General features: G+C 51.0%; 1 protein-coding gene across 5 annotated transcripts in view; it reads right to left on the bottom strand.

Annotated features, from left to right (window-relative positions):
- NOS1 (nitric oxide synthase 1) overlaps positions 1–17,361 on the bottom strand; it is a 191,187-nt gene extending 173,826 nt beyond the window's left edge. For all 5 annotated transcript variants that reach the window (XM_055405788.2, XM_055405786.2, XM_055405784.2 and 2 more), the window contains exon 1: positions 17,024–17,361. The gene's annotated coding sequence lies outside the window, so the exon portion shown is untranslated. The remainder of the gene's footprint in view (positions 1–17,023) is intronic.
- Positions 17,362–18,046: the final 685 nt, after the last annotated feature.

The raw sequence follows: 18,046 nt of genomic DNA, 5'->3' as shown, positions 1-18,046 counted from the left end.
GAACTGAACTGATGCTGGGAAAGACTGAAGGCAGGAGAAGAAGGGGATGACAGAGGATGAGATGGTTGGATGGCATCACTGACTCAATGGACATGAGTTTGAGCAAATTCCAGGAAACAGTGAAGACAGGGAAGGCTGGCGTGGTGTAGTACACGGAGTCACAGTCAGATGTGACTGAGCGGCTAAAGAACAACAACCAGGTGCTGGGTCATTAGAATTAACAATTTATAAATGAAATAATTGCAGCTACTCTGTGTTGGGTCTTTACTCTGTTGGGCATCACTCTTTATAAGCATTTTCTCACTGAATTCTCACATAGCCAAATGATTAGAAGCTGTTGTTATTCCCGGGGGGTGGGCAATTGTCTGTACTTTATGACTGGGGAAACCAAGGCTCAGAGAGCTTAAGCATGTTGCTCAAGGCCACACGGCAAATTCCTCCAAGGCCAGGGGCCTTCAGTGAACCACAGTGACAAAAATCACTGATCACAGACCATCAAAACAGATAATCAGAACAGAATGAAATATTGCAAGAATTACCAAAATGTGACACGAGACACAAAATGAGCAAATACTTTTGGGAAAACAGCAGCGAGAGACTTGCTGTTTCCTAAGGAATCCAGTATCCCCACTGGACAGCGGGCTCCCGGAGCACTGTGGCTGGGACCTTGGAATGATTTGATTTCTCATGTAGAACCGCTCCCGGTCCAGGAGCAGGTAAGGGAGACATAGCCCAAGCCCTGTGGGTCCTGCTGAGACCTGGCTTGGTGCTGCGGGGTGGGATGCATGTCCTCCCACCTGGGGGGCACCCCAAGGTATGCACACTTCTGGGGTCAGCAGTCGGGATGGGAGGAGACTGGCCAGTTAATGGACCACTGCCCAGAGACCCCTTCGGATCTGAGCCAAAAGCCTCTTCATTCCTTGGCACTGAACTGGGGGTAGTGGTGCTACTGGCTACTTTTAGCAGCTAAAGCCCCTGGGGATGTGTCCCTTGTCTGTCTGTCTTTACTTCTCTTTAGTCTTTGCCCCACATTAAGTAATTACCCATTCCCACCACCCCACCATGCCAGGCACTGGGATAGCACTGTCAGTGTCCATGGGTTGAGAGAGAGGACGGGCCCCATGCCAGACTCCAGCCCAGGCATGGCTCTCTCAAAGCTCCAGGGGGTTCTCCCCTTGTAGCTTTCCCATGTGTCCCTTTAAGACTGGCCATGGGGATGACACCTGCCACCCGGGAACACTGCCTGACCTGACTCTAGTTGGGAGCGGTTCCATCCCTTGTCTTCTTCCTCATGCAGGAAAACCACATTGCAAAGTCCTGTTCAAACTTCCTGACATCACTTTGGGGTCAACCTCGGTCAAAGTCACCCACAAATTGTCACGAGAGGCTGGGAGCCCGGCATAAAAACATTTGTTCTTGTGAACTTGTGTGCTCAGTTGTTTCTATTGTATCTGACTGTTTGTGACCTTATGGACGGTAGCCCACCAGGCTCCTGTGTCCATGGGATTCTCCGGGCAAGAATACTGGAGTGGGTTGCCATTTCCTACTCCAGGGGATCTTCCCAACCCAGGGATGGAACCCGAGTCTCCTGCATTGGCAGTTGGATTCTTTACCACTGGGCCACTCAAGTATCAAAGGCATCCCACATTCCAAGCCATCCTAACATGGTCCTGAGTTGCTATGAAGTCCCCTCTCATTAAGGTTGAATTAGGCTCCCCTAACCCTGCCACTTCCAATTCATATACTGATATCCTAACCCCCAGCACCCCAGAATGTGACTTTATTTGGAAACAAGTCATTGCAGGCGTATTAAATAGTTAGATGAGGTCCTACTGGAGGAGAGCGGGAATTCAGCATGACTACTGTTCTATGAGAAGAACTCCACGTGAAGGCACAGAGGGAAGATATGAAGACCAGGCCATGTCACTGACAGGTCAGGGAACCCTGAGGCAGCCAGAGCTAAGCGAGGCACATGGCCTGTTCTCGTCTACACCCCTCGGAAGGTGTTCCCCTTCCTTGGTTTTGGACTTGTAGTCTCCAGGACTGTGAGATAATACACTTCTATCACCAAAGCCACCCAGTTGGTGGGAATTTGTTATGGCGGCCCTCACAAATGAACACATCTCGTATCCAGAGTGCTGAAGACCCTGCAGTCCAGCTGCAGAGAGGATTGCCATGGTCCCCTCGCAATTCAGAAGCGGGCGCCCGGCAATGTCAGTCACATACACCCGGTGTCCCCTAGCACTTCTGGGCCTGAGCAAGGGAGGGACTTGGGACATTTCCAGGCTGCCTCTTCCCTCGTTTCTGCTTTGGTGACATCTCCCACATTCTGTGGGTGGAGGTGACAGAGGGAGACAAAGGCTGGCGAGGGCTCTAATCGACTTGAGCTGGTCGAACACCCTGTGGATGGTGGCCAAGCACCCAGAAGGGGCCCAGGGACTGAAGTCACCTACACAAGTGGCTCCTGTGGCCCTATGCATGGGGAAACATCGCCACTGAGCCATCAGCAGCCTGGTACTTCCCTGCCTATCAGAGTCACGGTGGAGTAGAACCCGCTACTGCGTCCCAGCCAGGAGACACAGCCTCTAGGTGACCAATTTCCTGTGACTCCCACTGTTGCTCCTATTATTAGACAGTCTCAGAGCTCTAGGAATGAGATTGAGCATCCGATGAAAGAAAAGAACGCCTATGTGCTGCCATGAATGGGGCTGTCCCTCTGTTCTGTGCCACTGAGGAGAAGAGCCCACATCCCGCCAGCTGGGGGCATCCTGCCCTGGAAATCTCAGGGGATTTCGGGAGAGACGGGCTCAGCATGCAGCCACATGCCCAGTGTGCCCCAAGGCTGGGAGCAGAGTGCATCGCAGTCACCTCCAGGATCTTACCAGGGAGTCCCGATGTATCTGCTCTGCTTCTGATCTACCCTCGTGAGCTCTGGCCCAACAAAGACCCCATCTTACTGCATTTATCTGTGGGCTGTGTGTAATAACATCCTCTCATGTCAGAAGCATAGGTTAAAGGGAGTCAGGTTCAAATCCTAGCTCTGCAGCTTCCTGGATGATCCCAGGCGAGTAACCTCACCTCTCTGAGCCTCAGTGTCTTCACCTGCAAACTGGGGCTTATTATACGTGGGATTGCTTTGTCTGGACAAAACAATGTGAATGCATGTAAGAGGCTTCATGCCATGCTCAGAACTTGGGAATTGTCCAAACAGTGGTGGTGGTAGTGATTTTTTCTTTTTTCTTAAAAATAAATTCATGGGTGTTTTAGAGCATTTTTTTGTTTGTCCATAGAGAGATTTTCAAACCGAGTCATCTATGGTTCCTTGGGTTTCCAAAATCTGAGATCACTAAAATGCTGATGTGAGCACCTGCATGGCTTGTTCCTCGGCCCTAAGACCAGGAGGTCTGGCCCTGGGCCCAGGGTGGTGTATGAACCTCCTGAGATGACACGTGCAGTGCAGAGTGGATGTGAAGTTTTCTTCAGAGGGAGGTTCTGGATGTTGTCAGATTTTCCAAGGAGTTCTCTGTCTACAAAGGGATCATCTCTGAGCATGCTTTGAGCAGGTTGTTTGTGCCCAAGAGCTGGCAAAAGGGGCCATTGCTTACTGAGCCTGAGTGCCAAGCTGAAATACATTATCCCTATACTAACAATCGGGCAAAGTATGTACCATCATTCCTATTTTCCAGATGAGGAAACAGGCTTGGGGAGCTCAATCTGACAGCCAGACACTGGACTTGGCCACTTGCTTGTCCGTTGACTGGTTGGCACTGGCCTGGGATTTCAGCTCAGGACACTCTGATCCCAAGGCGAGTCCTGTCCTCAGTACTATGGTGCCTTGGGGAAATCCACCGAGGTACCCCAGCCAGGAAGTGCCCTTGGTCAGGGCCTCAGCTCAAGCTTGACCCCATAGACCTCACCAGGCATGGAGGCACCAGAGCCCACAGGATGATGACCCTCAGGTCCACGGAGACTCTACATCCCCTCCAGGAAGGAAGAGTGCACTTCCCTCTCCAAGCATTCCCCTGGTACCTGGCTTACCCCCTTATGGGCCTCCTCTCGTGCTCTGCTGTGGGCTACAGACCCTAGTCAGGCAGTTGTTAAAAGCCTGGGTCCTGGCTGTTGTTTAACAGTCGCTCAGTCATATCTGACTCTTTGCGACCCCATGGACTACAGCACTCCAGGCTTCCCTGGCCTTTGCCATGTCCCAGAGTTTGTTCAAACTCATGTCCATTGAGTTGATGATGCCATCCAACTGTCTCATCATCTGTCATCTCCTTCTCCTCCTGCCCTCAATCTTTCCCAGCATTAGAGTCTTTTTCAATCAGTCGGTCCCTGGAGGCAGGGAGAATGCTGATTCTGCCAATGATCAGCTCTGTGACTGAGTGACTCCCCTCATCCCTCTGAGCCTCACTTTCTACGATTATACAATGAAGCTAAATAGTACCTGACTCACACGACAGGGTATTCTATTTTTCTTGTACTTTCTCCCATCAAGACCACCCTCTCTTCGTTCTCCATCTCCATCTATTTTCCTCTGAGCATGAACTCAATAAATGTTAGCAACAGTGACTGCTGTTGTTACTGTGTTATTATCCACGGCGTGCACATTCACATCCATTACTTTCCCCACATTTTAAGCTCCAGGGAGGCAATGATTGTTTATTTTCATGTCCCTAGCACCTACCATAGTTGCTGGAGCATAATACAGCATCAGGAAATGTTTGCTGCTGAACAATAAACTCAAAGAAAGTCCTGCTTACACCACCGATGGTTAACATTGAACATTCAGAGCCCCAGAGGCACTTCATAAAAGTACAGTTTTCAGGAAGGTTCAGAGAAATTTTTGACTGAAATATCCCTGCTAGGTTACTGGGGAGAGCTGGGAAAAGTTGGGACATGAACTTAACCTTAAGGCTATTTGCAATAGGACCAATTAAGCCATCTTATGGCATATGTTTTGATATCTCCACCAACAAAGGAATTTTAGGATGAAAGAAATATGAAGCTTGTTGATATTTCTTATTATACACTCCTTTTTGTTGTTGTTTAGTCGCTAGGTTGTGTCTGACTCTTTTGTGATCTCATGGACTGTAGCCTGCCGCAGGGATTAAAAAGTCATCTACCTTCCATTATTCTAACTGCAAACCTTTTCGCCCACCTATGTATCCATGCCATCCTTCCAGTTATCCATCCATCCATCCAAATACCCATCTAAGCATTCATCTGTCTGTCCATTTATTTACCCGTTCATCCATCTATCCACCCATCCACTCATACACCTATTAGTACGTCTATCGACCTATACACCCATCATTAATGTATTTATTGAACATTTGCCAGCTTCCAGGCATTGTGTTAGACATTGTTGTGACCTATCACTGAATAACCTATGGATCCCATTTTCAAGGAATTTACATTCAAGAAAGACAGACAAACAAGCAAACAGGTATTTTCAATTTGGCATGATACGGGATATGGTGGAGTGTGTATGAGAGTCTGAGGGAGGACACAAGACCTAGGAGAGTCCAGCAAGAGTTCCTGCCAGAGGCAATGTCTACGCTGAAGCAGGAAGGACCAGTAGGGGATGCTCTGTGGGGAGATGGGCTGTCCAGGCAGGAGGGGGAGCAGGTGCAAAGGTGAGCGCAAGAAGAAATGTGCTGAGCTGGGGGAACAGTAAGTTCTGTCCTGTCTGGATGGACCATGGGAAGTGAAGCTGGGAGGAATGAGAGAGTTGGCAAGAGTCCAGGACCTTGAGGTGAGCTTGGACTTTGTCCCAGGAAACTGAGAAGCCATGGATGGTTGTAAACAGGCTTGAGTGAAGGGAGTGGCTTTAGAAGCTTCCCTCTCACAGGAAATGGATTCACTTTTTGAACAGGAATGGCACTTGGGAAGCAAGTCATCAAACTCAGAATGATACGAGAAAGGCTTCTTTCTTCTGAAATTTGCTGTCTCCTTTCCCAGAATCATTTTATGCCTGGCTGAAAATCCAGTGATCCTGGCAGGAGGGGAGGTAATGGTTCATTATCTCTCAGTCATTAATATTCTCCCTGAAGAAGCTTCCCTGAAGCTCTAATGGGAAATTCAGACCCCCAAGTTCAAGAGAGAATTTCTATAGAGCTTAATTACGGGCAATGATGCCCTTTGCTGTCAGTAGTGACGTTCCATTTCCTTCCATGGCCATGGCAGTGTTTGGGGGCCTGTTGCCAGGTTAGGGGTACCTACTATAGCCAAGGCACAGAGCATAGGATACAGACTCACTGCCACCTACTGTGTGCCAAGCACTGTGCTGGATCCATGAGAAACCAAATCAGGACCCTATCTTCCAGAAGCTTATAACCATATTTGGTAGATAGGACCTGTGTAGAGAATGAATCAGTGATCCACACTGATCAGGCAAGAAAAAGAGGAGAAGAAAAAGAAAGGAAGATAGAACATCAACGTCTCATCTGAAATGGTCATAGAGTCAAAATACCCTGCTTGTGGTTGATGAAATAAGAAATGAAAGTGGAAGGCATTTCTTGAAGTTGCCAAGGTAACCAATGTGGGACTGAAAATAGTGATAGACTTACATTGGGAGGACAGGGCAGAACATGCTGATACACAAGGTCTAAGGTCCAGAAATCAATAAACATGACGTATATGCGTGGTATTGAGAGATTTGGAGATAAATACAGAAGAAACTGCTAGAAGACATAAGAACGGGAACCCTTGGGAAGCTGACTAAGGGTAGGAAGGGGTGGGACAGGGCGCTACTTCCCAGTGTAAGGCTTTGTCTCCTGTTTATTTATTTTTTTTACCATGTGAATGTTCTTAGATAAGAGATTTTGAACATTCAAATGGAGAGAAATTTTGGCTTAAAAGAGTCAGTGGCAAAAGCTACGTGCATGGTGCAGGCAGTTAACACCACTGGCTTTGGAGCAAAGGGTCTCTGGATACAATTAAGAGGGGCTGTGAACTTGGATGGGAAAAAATAATTACATCTTTATGTTATTAACCTTGAGCTGAAGTTTATCATTTGCTTTCCTTACAAATACAGGGAAAAAGCCACATCCGTATTATCAGACCTGTGACTTTATTACTGATAGAAAATAGTAGGTATTTTCATATTACCTTACATCTGTTAACAAATATCCCAAAATATTTATGCTCATCGCTTCTTCAAATTGGCAATGTGTTAGGCTCACAGCCACTCATTTAGTTAATGCATAGATAAAGAAACACACGTATTCTCTCTTATTCGTTTTTTATAAAAATACATTTTTGGTAACTACAACTCAACAAAATTGGTTCCTTCATAATCCTGTGTGTTATTTTTTATGCATTGAAAAACACTCTTCTTCCAAAGGGTCTGTGGGTTTTGTGAGATGGCCAAAGGGTGTGTGGCATGAGATAGGTTGAAAAGCTTCTTTAGAGACAGGAGAGCAGTTAGGGGTGAAGGCGTTTGATAAACTGGGGGGAGGAGGATGTACCTGTTGAGGGGCGCTGGGACTCAGGCTGATGGAGAGGAGGGTAGAGGGTGCTGATGGAAGGGATGTGCTGATGACATCGAGGTACAATCACAGGAACAGCAGAAGCTGCAATTTCTGAGCTCACAAGGTTCCAGACCTTTCGGTTTGACCTTGATAATAACCGTAAGAAGGTTTCTAATTCAATTTCCCTGTCAGAGCCAAGGAAACACAGCTGCAGACATGTTCAGGGGCTTGTCTGAGGTCCCATAGCTGGGAAGTCATGAGCTAGAATTCACACCACAGTCACCTTATCCCCTGACTTGCTTGTCTCTGCTGCCAAGTATGGTAGAAGGTCTCAGTTAACTGACCAAAAAGCTGAGGATGGGACAAGTCAAGGGAAGCTGAACCCAGGATCCCAGCGTGCCTGGGAAAAGCTGAGCCTCTTTTCTTGCCCGGCTTCCTGCTAATTCCTCTCTCCTGGCACCTCATGGCTCTGGGGGTTTCCAGGAACCCCATGCCAGTTCTCTGGGCATTACTGTCAAGCCCAAACTCTGCCTAATCTGCCTTCGGCCCATCACTCAGAACTTCTGTCCCATTTTAGCTTTTGGAGCCCTCCCAGCATCAAATCTTAACCATAACCTCCTAACTGGGCCCCCTAACTGGAATGCACATTTCTTCATACTACTAGATGTACTTGAACTGACATTTCTGAAACTGGGGTCCCCTTGTTGTTGTTCAGTGAATCAGGCATGTCCGACTCTGCGACCCCGTGAACTGCAGCATGCCAGACTTCCCTGACCTAACTGTCTCCCGGAGTTTGCTCAAACTGAGGTCCATTGAGTCAATGATGCCATCCAATCATCTCATCCTCTGTTGTCCCCGTCTCCTCCTGCCCTCAATCTTTCCTAGAATCAGGGTCTTTTCCAATGAGTCAGCTCTTTGCATCAGGTGGCCAAACTATTGGACAAATTAGTGGCCAAAGTACTGCGGTCGCCACAGGGGTTCACAAGATACACTGATCATTTAGAATTGTTACCATTTATGTGTAGGACACGACCATCAGCCTTTCCTGGACCTGTTGACGACTGTCTCATCACTAGGAGCTGCCACATGATTCCAATGACTGTTCTGTGATGATGGCAGCTGGGCTGAGCTGTCCTGCTTTAATTACTGCACAGGAATGAGAAGAGGCCACCAGCACGATACAGAAACGATCCTCCCTGTGCCTGGAGAAGGCCAAAGGCTGGAACACCATGTTATACAGACAGAGGGCTCTAAGCAGCGTGAGGAGGAGAGAGGGAGGGAAAATCAAGTCCTCACAGGGCCTGGCGGGCAGAACCTGGGGGACCCCAGAGGGCCTTCTGGTCCATGCATCATGTATTATACTTACGTTGCAAACAGAACTTCACTCAAGCCATCACTTACACGTTTTGAGCTTAAGTCTGATTTGCTCTGTAGTTGGGATGGTGTTCAGTTTGTGGATTTGCTTTGGTTTTGTAGGAATATAAGCATGAAGAACTCATACCTGCTGTTCTGCGGGTGCACAGCTAAGCAGCATCATAATCAAAATATTTCATGACAACATTGAGGGAGAGTGTCTGTGAGGATGTGCCCTTGAAAAGTGAGCCATGTTTGAAAGACATGGATCTATTTGCCATCTTTTGAAATTTTGTAAGGTTTTGCTTTTCTTTCTTTATTCTCTATTGAAGTATAGTTGACTCACAATGATGTGTTAGTTTCTGGTGTCCAGCAAAGTGAGTCAGATATACGAGTGTGTGTGTCTTTCCCATTATAGGTTATTACAAGATATTGGTCTCTGTGCTATATAGTAGGTCCTTGTTGGCTAACCATTATTTTTTAATTAATTTTTATCGGAGTATAGTTGCTTTACAATGTTGTGCTGGTTTCCTCTTTTTAATTTCTTTTTAACTGAAGGATAATTGCTTTACAACATTGTGTTGGTTTCTGTCAAACATGGCCAACTATTTTACAGACAGTGGCATGTATCTGTTAATCCCAAACCCTAATTTATCCCTCCCCAACCCCTTTCCCTGCTGGTAACCAAAATTTGGTCCCTATACCTGTGAGTCTGTTTCTGTTTGGTCAACAGGTTCATTTGTATCATTTCGTTGAATTCCACATACAAGTGATAAAGGAAATTTGTCTTTCTCTGTCTGACTTACTTCTCTTAGTATGATAATCTCTAGGTCCATCCATGTTGCTGACAATGGCATTATTTCGTTCTTTGTTTTTATTATATGATATCTTGTAGGCTCCACCCACTGCTCAAAAATTGTTGCTCACTTCGAATTAAATTCCAATCCTGCCAATCCCCACGGACAGGCTCTTCACTACATCCAAATAGTTCGATTTAATCGTTTTCAGCTAGTCTGTGCCAGTTTCCATACATGGCAGGTAAGGATAGGGGATGCCAACAGCTCAAACCAGCACCTAAAACACCAATCAATCAGTACCCGATGGGTGGCAACCACAACTAACACCAGCATCGTTGCTGGCTCAGGGGACTGATGGAGGTGACACCAGTGGTATAAAAACATCCTCTCCTGACACAGCGGTCTTTGCATCTCACAATGTAGTCAAGAGAACCCAGGAGGAAATGAGGTGAAGGTGCCAGCCAGAGTGGAGAAACACCTGGGAAGGAGGCACGCGAGGCTCCATGGTGACACGGCCAAGAACATTCCGGACTGGAAAGCAGTCTTGAGGGGATGGCCTGGCTCCGTGTGACCTTGGACAAGCTACCTAACTTCTCCTAGGGAAGAGAGAGGGAGGGGGAGGAAGGGGAAGAGGGGAGGGGGAGGGAGAGGGAGGGAGGAGGGGGAGAGGGAAGAGGGAGGGAGGGAGAGACAGAGAGAGACAGGAGGAGAGGACCTTCACTGCCTCGACTGTCTGCCCCTCCCTAGTGCTAACTTGGCATCGTCCTGAGAGATTTCCCTCCCAGCTCCCGCCCTTGGCTGCGTCCAGCTCACACAGGCTCCCTGGGGCTGCCTTGCTGGCTGCTGAGGTCCCAGTTGGGAGGCCAGAGGGTCAGGTCACAGCCCTGCTAGAAGAGGAACCTCGTGGGGACAGAGCATTGACCGCCCAGAGTGGGAATGCTCAAGGCTGGGCTGTGCTAAGCTCAGACCACACCACTGGGGTCCCAGAGCTCAACAGTGACCCTCCGTTCTTCTGAATGTAAGAGAGTCACCACTTCTATCTTCCTGAGGGTACCTGGGGGGCCCCGAGGCTAAGTAGGAAGATCCTTTGGGGGCGTTAGTTAATACGAAGATCCAGTGGGCAGAAGGCATCTTGTTTCCTGAAACCATAGGGATTGCTGGCCAATTGCACAACCGGCTTCCTTAAGACTGAATTTGTTTTCTCTGCTTTGGGGTCTGAGTCTTTCAAAATATTTGGCCTTTATTTGAGATAGTTTGTTTTTCTTTGTAAGCAGCGAATGTCTCTGCATAATGCATTGTTCCAGGGGAATCCTGGTGAGCATTTGCAAACCCATTTTTTTCCCCCCTAAATTTTCTTGAATAATGAGCTCCACTTTGATTTAAACATTTTTATAAGACTTTTTCCTGTTAATTCTAAAGTGACTTTTAAAAAAGACATTTGGCAGGAGTGGGTGTGGGTGAGGAATGTGTCAAAGTTACAGACTCATTCATCCCTAATGAAGTGGAAGGGGAGTGGAACCAGAGGAGAACTAGGATAAAAAAAGAAAGTAATAGAATCAAAGGAGAAAAGAAATAGTGTAATGGATGTGTGTGGGCTCTGAATAGGCATCTTGTTACACGGGTAAGTGCTTGACCTGGAAGAGATACAGGGAGGAGCAGTGAGAGCTGGAATCTGGCCAGAGACAGAGTCCTGGGACCTGAAGGCACTGCCCCCACCTCCCTCTTGGCCTGGGGGCCTCAGTTGCCAAATCTGTCAAATGGGTTGAAGCCATGTTCCCAGGGCTGCTGGGGGTGGGGCAGGGAACAATGAATGAATGGGAAAAGTGCAAGCTGTAGGGTGCTGTGCACGCATGAGGTGGCTTGTTTTTGGGGTGGGTAGGCGGGGCTTGGGCTGAAGAGGATTCAAGACTCTCTCTGGCTCTTAGAATCCAGAATTTGATGAAAATACACAGACACACACTTGCAAGTATAGACCCATGCACACAGATACACCCCCCCACACACACACACACACCGTCACTTGCTGGTTCTCACACACACTCACGTGTGCCTGTGTATGTACCACACACAGGCAAGCTCATTCATTACACACCCCCACACGCCCACATACACACCATTCAATACACATGTGTATCCCCCCCCCAACTGCCCCCACACACACCCTCACAGGGGCCTCCTCACCACACGCACTCACACATGCTCAGACACAGCCTCCACACCCTCCCATCCACACGCCCTTAACCACATTCTTGCACACATACACACCCTCCCATCCACACGCCCACCCACGCCTCCCCACGATCGCCCATGCACAGCCCTGCACGCATATTCTCATGCACTCATGTGACCTTCAGTTAGACAGTCACTCCTGGCCTGCATGCCATCTCCCTTTCCCAGTGGAGTTCTGACAAAAAGTGAGGCAGGAGAGGGATGGGCCCCAGGCTGGGCAGCTGGAGTTCGTCCTCTGTGGACAGACACTCCAAGATGGAGAGGAGGAGGAGCTGAGTCCTGCTCAGATAAGAGACCACGTAGTCCTCATTCTCAAGGTCAAGGTGACCTTCCCGACTATACTTGCCCAGAAAGGCTCCTTGGAGGTCAAAAGGGTGGGGGCGTCACCTCACAGTAAGTGATGTCAACCTACCCTTGCTTCTTTACCAGAATCCATCTTGGCTGAGAGACGCGTGTGCACACATGGGAGGATCCTGACTTAAACCAAATACGACCTTGGAATCAGGCAAAGCAAGACAACTGGCCAAAGGAAACCAGGAAGAGGTGCCCCAAAGAAGTGATTCAAGCTGCCGCGGGGGGTGCGCGCTGCGTCCACCCTCGTGTCTATCTACACACACGGTACTCTTTTTCTCCTAATAAACGTTTAACTTGCTCCACTACTTTCCGTCTCTGTGGGAATTCTTTTCTGCAAAGCCGAAGAGCGAGGGCTTCGTCACGGGCCACTGGTCTAGTGACTAGGACTTAGCCCTCACTGCCACCGTCCGACTGCCATCTCTGGCTGGGAACCGAAACCTGGCTTCAAGTCGCGGCAGGCCGAGGCCACCCAAGGTCAAAAGCAGAGTAGAGCCTTTGTCCTCTGCCCCTGCTGAGCTCACGCCTCACAGCCCTGCACCCAGGCCTCTGCCCCCACACCCCTACCATGCCCAGAAACCGCTCAAAGCTTCCATCTTCTCCACCCCTTGGCCATGTCCCTCTTTCTGTCCCCTGTCCTTGGTGTTCAATGAGCCCCCTCCCCACCGCAAACTGAGTTCCTTGAGATTAGGGATCCTTTCTGTCTTACAAACACATCCGCAGAGCCTGGCACACGTAGCCAGAGTTCTGGAAATAGTTGTTGAATAAATGAATGGATGGATGGATGGATGGTTGGACAAGGGTGTGGTACCTAGAGGAAGAGATGATCTGCTCAGACCAGGGCTCTGTGTTTTGGGAGCAAGGCGTGGGGAGACCATGGGGGGCCTGCCCCCTCTCGGTCAATTCCAGGGCCCTTTTCCCTCCTGGGGGCAACTCTGCTCCATCCACACACATCCCCCTCTTTGCCTCCACCTGAAGGACCCAAAGTGCTGATGATACCCGGGACCTGACCCTGGCAGCCGTTTCTGGCTCACCTCCCGGAGCTCCCAGGTCTCTCTGGGACTCACCGGAAAGAACTGGATTCTGTAGGCTCATGGCACCCTATAACCTGACCCCATGTCCATCCACCAGCTCCGCCATCTGCAGCGTCACAGCACTTACCATGTGTGCCAGCAATGGAGTCACTCGGATCACACGTAAGTCCTACCCACTGTTCCAGGAGGGAGCCCCAGGTAGCATCCACAGCTGAGAGCCGACCAGAGCTCCAGAGCTCCAGGAGGGAAGGATCTGGCCTGGGGTTGTCACCTGGCAAGTGGCAGTGCTAGGATTTGAATCCAGGCCCCAGGCTGCTCAAGGCCACGTTTCCCTGACTTCCCACACTGGGTCTGGGGCTCTGTTCTGGGCTCCCCCAGCCCTCTGTGCTTCTCCACTGGGCCAGGGCACCCACCCTGATGATGAGGGAGGCACCCTCCCTCACCTGTCCACTGCCTGCCTCCCCCACCCCACTAGGAAACTCTCAGGGGTGGCACAGGAGGCCAGTTTGGTGCCTTGCCTGAGTGTCCTTTGTCCAGCAATGTACGCACTCCCCAGCTGCTGATCTTTATTCCCGGAGAACGGCCTTATGTAGCCAAGCCGGTTTGTTGGGGAAAGATGACACCCTTCACCCTAACAGCACCAGTGACTGGCCAACATGGGGATCCTAAAGGCTCGCCCTCTTGCCTCAAGGTGGGATCAACTCCGCCATGCCATTCACACTCTGGAGCCCCCCATGGGGTCAGCTGAGCGTCTCCAGGCTTGTTAAGCCCCTTCGGCTGCCCTTTCCTGCTTCCCTCACTCTCCCTTTCTAGAAAGCACTCCCTCCACCTGTTAATCGTTATAACCCCAGTGCCAAGATCAAGGCCAGGTGGCAGTATCCCTTACTGAAGGAAGGAGCCATTCCTTCTGCCCTCAGTGCAAAGGCTCTGCTCTGTCAGGCTGTGTTGAAGATCAGTTCTTGGCAGAGGGAAGGAGCGTGGTTTACCATCGTCACCACTCTAATCCTTGCGCCTCGACTAAAACCCTGCCTGGAGTAGGAGTTTAGTGAGTATTTGCTGAGTGCGTTAATCAGTGAATGAATGAGCCTCATCCTTCCCCGACCCCGCTGCCTGCCTGTCTCCAAAGCTTTCAGGCCGCCTCGCCTTCACCCGCCAGGTAACCTCACCTGCCGTGTTTGCCCTGGCGGGCTTTGACTTCACACCAAAGTGCTTTGCCAGTTGCCCACACACCCCAGGGGTTCACTGAGGGACCTTGCCCTCCTCGCCAAGGGCAGGGGATCAGAGGGAGCCTGGACCGCCCTGGGCCAGACCCCACCTGAGATTCACCCAGGCCGACTGTGCCCTACTTTTGGACGAAAGTGCTCTCGGCTGCAAAGGCTCGGAAGCTCTTTGCATTTTCTAGCTACCCCCACCACCCGCTTGAGTGGGGCGCATCCTCATTTTGTCGCCTTTGTTTGTGGATATTCTGCTCATGTCCCTATCTAGACGGAAACTCCCTAAGGACGCTAGCCTAGAGGTTAAAAGCTCGGACTCTGGAGTCAGAAAGGCCTGGGGTAGGTTATGAAGCCCCCTCATAGCCTCATTTTTGTATAGCTATAAAATGAGGAAGTAATAGGGCTGCCATCTGACCTGGGCAAGACTTCAAAAAGATGAATCCTGTGTATGCCTGACTTGTGGAAAATAATAAGAGGCACCTTCTAGTATTTATTAATTACCTGAGCAAGTGCCTCAGGCATACCTGGTAGTTAATCATCAAAATGATCACACTTTCCTTTGGAAAAGGAAGTTAAACCACGTGTGTGTGTAAAGCTCACCCTGTTCTGGTCATGGCCACTGGGTTCCAATGAAAGTTACTAATTTCAGGTAAACACTGGGGACATTCTAAGTGGCAGCTGCATGGCTAAATGGGGCCCTTATGCCTTGCTGCGAAAGGACCAGAGAAGGGCCCTCAACGTTCTTCTGTTTCTTAAGCACCTGGCTTTCTTCCAGATCCAGGCTTGCTGTGTACAGACAGCAAGGAAATTTGGAAGAGATGGTGATTTCTCATTTCCCAGACTCGCTGGTGTAACTGCAGTGGTGAGCCCAGCATAGTGGTGCATAGTGGTTGCTCCAATAAATATTGTGGGGTGAATGAAGGAATAAAAGGAAGGAATGGATTTGAACTCTACCACAAAATGTCACCACCAAGTTTAGGGGTCTCTCAATCAATACTTTTGAGTGAATGAGTGAATTCTAGGTTCACTCTCACAGTGCCAGTTCTAAGCCCAGGTTGTAGTCTGGAGGAGGCCTGTGATAAATATTTATGGAGGAACGAAATCCAGTACTTCCCAGAAAGCAGCTGAGCTACAGCTGTGGTCGCCCCTGCTCGCCCCAGGCCCACAGACAACGTTCCAGGAACCGAGCCTTCGGATTCCAGCCACCAGCCTGGCTTGGCCTCACCCAGTGGGAATGGCGTCTGGGACGCAGAGCAAGTCCAGGGCCTGGGGTGCACGGCTGGGACCTAGCTGACTTGCCAGGGAGCTTGGGGGTGCTCCCCTTGGGAAACACTGCCCCCTAACCTCCACGATGGACTAAGCTGGCAAGAGCAGACTGCGACGGCCCAGGGACACTGCCAAGGAGCCCCCGACTGCACAGCACTGGCATCAATACAGCCACACACACACAGATGGGGACGTGTAGCTGTGCCCTGCCGGCCACAGGGCTCTCTGCCCACGGCCCGTCCTTCCTCCCGAGCCCACGTGTCGGAGCCAACCACGTGTTGGAGCCACCGTCCAGAACGGGCTCCAGTGATCCACACAGGTGATCCTCCTCAGCTCCTAAACTCACCCCACGTGGTGCAAGCGCGTGGACACGCACCCGGCATCGCTCCATGCCCCCAGGACCCGCCATCCTGTTCCAAACACACCTTGCCTCCACCTCAAGCTGGCGGCAGTCGCAGACCACCCAGTGGTACCACCAAGGGACAACGCCATCTGCCACCAGGAACCTGGTTCATGGATAATAGCACACCTGTCAGCCAGGAACTGGGGCCACAGGTCAAAGTGTGGGCCTTGGGACAAGTCAGCGTGTAGCTGGGAGGTACCGAGCTGGACCTCTCTCTGACCGCCCCCCAGGTCTGCACCATGGGTTGGCAGCTGTCCCCTCCTTTGCTACTACTGGGACTGACTCCCCACTGGCACCATGGGGTGGCTCGGACCCTGCAGAAGCCTGCACGCTGGACGACTCCCCAGAAGCCTCAGGGGTACTAGGCCAGGGCCCTACTTGCCCCCAGCCATGCACCGAACCATGCAGCAGTCTGAAATCAGAGAACTCCCCCTGAGCTCTGGCTTGGAGAGGGAGCAGCCCCCCTGTCAGCTTCCTGCAGGGGTCTCATGCCGGGCAACCAAATGGGGCCACCCCATGACACGAGCTGGCGGGCTAGAGGAACATGCGTAGCCTTGGGTGCCCAGACAGGCTGGCACAAAGAGCCAGTTCTTTCAGGGTGATGAGGAAAGAGTTGGGACCCTAAAGCCTCCCTCTGGGGTGACTGGCTCTTTGTTCACCCCTCAGGTCCCCTTCAGCCACAGGCCAGGGGTGGACCCTGCAGCTGTACGATCCAGGGAGAAGGCCCCCAGGCTGGCATCTGGTCCCTGCAGGTCAAGCCAAAGCAAAGGGGGTCAGGGATGCTAGAGGCCTGAGATGCCCCAGGAGAGCAGAGACCACAGTGAGCCCCCCTGCCCTACCATGGCCCAGCCGGGCTCGCCAGGCCCTCTGGCCTGGAAGCGGGGCCCCCAACCTGGGTACTCACTGGCTCCAGCGAGGCCTGCTCCTGGCGTGGTGGCAGGCGCCCCTCTCAGGCCGTGCTCCCCATCTGGAGAGGCCGGCGGCACTAATCAGCCGCCTGGCGTGGCGCGAGCCTTGTGGCTGGGGCTTAATTGACACCAGGTGGCCCCTCCCCAGGGGCAGGCTGGGAGGCGGCTCTGCCGGGGCCAGGGGGTCAAAGCCGGGACAAGGGGGGCTGCGCCCAGGCCTGGCCGGCTCAGGCCTCCCCTGGAGAGACCAGGGCAGTCAGGCAGCCGCTGGCCACCCCTCCCCACCTCTCCTGCCGGCCGCCTCCATCGCACACCCAGTCTGGCTTCCCTAGGCTCTGACCTTTCTTTCATTTCAGAGGCAGCAGTGGCGGTGACAGCCTCTGCCCAGGAGGAGGGTGGCTCAGGTTTCCCCCCAGCTGGCCGGGGGCAGCCGCGAGCATGTGCACTGGGTCTGCAGTGGCCAGGCTGGGCCTGCAGGGTCCTGAGGAGGGCCACCCACTGCAATCACAAAGGATCCCCCAAACCATCTTTTATTGAACACTTACTACATGCCAGGCCCCTGCATGGTCCCCACATGGACCCCCCATTAACTCTCTTGGTCCCTGAGAGGTGGGTATTTATTTAACCCCATTTAGCAGGTGAAAAAAAAAAATCAAAGCTCAGGGAAGCTAAGCTTTCCCCCCAAGGTCACACAGCAGGGGAGGCACCAAGTCAGGGATTTTAGTTGCTACCTGCAAAGTGAGGAATCGTTTTTTAGATAGGGAAATCGAGGCTCAGAGACAGGAAGCCAAGTCTCAAGGTCATAGAACAAAGTGCGGAATTTGGATTTGCCACCAGATGTATTGGGTCAGGCTGCCTGGAAAAATGAAGTCTGTGTGTATGCTGAAGCATAAGCTTTCTCTTCTGACCCACTGAGTCCCTCCTTGTATAGGGCTCTGAGGTGGAGCCATAGGTGGAGTTTAGGGGTAAGAACATTGGACATAGTATCAGGAGACCTGTGCTGAAGTTGCTGTGTGATC

This window comes from Moschus berezovskii, chromosome 19, assembly GCF_049115385.1.
Source record: "Moschus berezovskii isolate FMDL1 chromosome 19, NW_MosBer_1.0, whole genome shotgun sequence".
Classification (NCBI taxonomy): Eukaryota; Metazoa; Chordata; class Mammalia; order Artiodactyla; family Moschidae; genus Moschus; species Moschus berezovskii.
This window is presented reverse-complemented; position numbering and strand designations above follow the sequence as displayed.